A 2,798-nucleotide genomic window follows, 5' to 3' on the forward strand; every position below is an offset into this window, starting at 1 on the left:
GGGATAAGCTTTTAGAACATTATGTAAATATGTTAAATGTCAATGATTATGTTAAATTTGATTTGTTGGAAGAAGACGATCAGTATTTGTTTCTGTTGGGTAGTAGAATGGTAATGGAAATAGGCGACAATGAATGGGAGAACTGCACCATCGGAGTCGCACGCTGTGTATAACACATGTTGTTGGAGGTTAACATGTTTCTTGAGAAGTGAATTTCAATGCCTGAGAGATTGGTTTTACTGACCGATGCAGTATGTAAAAAATCTGCAGTGTTCATAACATAACAAACAATATGAATTTATATTTACATTTGCTCCGCATTTCCCCATTGACACAATGCTAAGAGGCAGTTGCCACCATACGCCTATAACACCCAGTGCCTTAGGCTATAACACCCAGTGGGTCATGTGACATTAAAAAACGGGCTCCCATGCCATTTGCCCACCATACATATTGCTGCCATATCGACAATAACAAAATTAAAACCACTGTTCATTGCTTAAATAAGTTCATTGTTGTAACAGTTTATTAATTCATTGATGTAAGACATGACATATCTATAAAGAAGAAATAAAGAATTAGTCTGTCTGTCTGTAAAGTTCTATATCATGTATTTTATTGTATCGTCAGTTTGTTAGTAGTTATATAGTGATACGTTTAGTACGTCGTGCTGTCAGTACTGTAACACGTTATAGTGTCTGTATACACTGTGGTAGTCTGTTAACGTAACGTCCACTGTACTTATAGTGTTTTCTATTTCTGTTTTGTAGAGTCTGGTCTTCGGATTGTCATCTGATTATCATCATAGCTAGGGTGTATTTGTTGTGAATGAAAGGTCCAGAACTCAACGCAGGATTTCGTTTTATTTTGGAGAGCTGAAACCCAACCTGGAACATGAAGATACAATGAAATTGAGGTATATGGGGTATATTGTTGCAAGATTTGTGTAGTCCATATCAGTCATGTAATATATCTTCTTTAACGTCCTAATTATAATGAGCAACGGTGGTCAATTATTGTGATAGATGCATTCTACATTTGTATTCACGACAGCAGATTTCTTCATCTCTTCATGTAAAGTGTTGAATTTTATTACCCACGGTTCAAAACGGACGGGCTTAAATCTCCTTAAGCGGAGAGAAGAGTCAGGAGTAACACCGCCAAGTAAACAGCAGGTAATGTCCACACAACACGATAACATGGCGTCCTCGCACGTGGCCAACACGTCCACACCAGTTGCCCCCAACGGAACCCCAGCACCAAACAGACAGGTAGAGTCACCTTTACTCTTTCCCAAGCACACACTGCGTTGTTCAGCAGGAGCCCGTGATGACTTACTTCCGTCCCCTCAACCAGTAGTTGTGCCACCCCCGGGTCCATGATTTACCTCGCATATATGCCTGGACATGTAAACAGACTCCCGACTCCACCATCTGTACAGATATGGTCATGCAAGTGATATTCTCTAATTTTTTATTTACTCAGTGAAAAACAAGAGAAAATTGACAGTTTTATATGTGAACAATTATCCAAACTTGACCTATTACAGCAAATAGACCAGAAATTTTCACAAATAGAGAAAAAAAACTATGCTTGAAATGAAAACAGAAATTACCACACTGAAAGACACTGCTACCAAACAAGACAATCTATAACAAAAACAAGAGGAACACCACTATGAAGTTGAAAATCGAATCGGACAACTCAAACGAGCAAACGAATATTTAGAGCACGAACATTACATTCTGAAGGAAGAAGCCCTCAAACAACAAACACATGATATGGACAATAATTTATTTTTAATGGAATTACGGAGATTCCGGCAGAAAATATGTAGGACGACCAGACGACAGAAACGGTACTACGGAATTTTATCAAAGCAACACTTAAAATCGACGACGCTGATAACATTCCTTTCCATAATGTACACCGACTACGACCCCGTACTGACGGGAAACCAAGGGGAATCATTGCAAAGTTTGTTAAATAACGCGAGCGCGTTCTAAGAGCGGTACCCGAAAACTTGCGGGACAACGGCAGTTTTCAGTTTTTCAACAATTCCCTCCCGAAATCGCACACCGTCGCTCCAACTTATACCCAAAGCTACAAGAACTGAAAAATAATGGGAATCGGAACGTGAAACTGGTATATGACAAACTACATTTAAACGGTGCCCCATATGAGGCCTCCAGAAATGGAAATGAGCGACAGCCCCGTGGCCATTGGAATGGACCTGGCCGTGACGGAGCTCGTGCCCACGAGGTGGTTTAGGACAGTCGCTCAGACGACCTCCAGACGGACCATACCATTTTAGATCAACCCAATGTTGGTTTTCTGAACGTGTGTAGGTTAAAAACAAAATTGATTTACCCCGATTTTTCGTCTTTAATATCAGAGTATGATGTTTTTATGTGTGTGGAAACAAAAACTGATGATCTTGATGACATTGCAGTACCAAAAGGTTATAATTAATTTTTCTTTGTTTTCATGATAAATACTCAAATGTGATTGGTCGAAAAATTATTTTCATTCTTCAATGAAAGAAGTTCCGAGAATGGCGCGAAAAATGTGAAGTCACAATACGACAATTGACGTTGCGTATTGATTTGAGAAAAAGAATCCCATTTAAAACTAGTAAAATTGTACATAAAACATGTTTTGAATTAGAAAATCATTTTCAAAAATTAATTATAAGCTTTGATGTCAATTTTTTTTTAGTTTCATCGGGGTATGAAACAAATTTTGTTTGCAAACTTCTGTAAGAATCCGCTACGCGGATTCATACAGTTTGCAAACAA

The sequence above is a fragment of the Pecten maximus genome, chromosome 10, assembly GCF_902652985.1.
Source record: "Pecten maximus chromosome 10, xPecMax1.1, whole genome shotgun sequence".
Taxonomy (NCBI): Eukaryota; Metazoa; Mollusca; class Bivalvia; order Pectinida; family Pectinidae; genus Pecten; species Pecten maximus.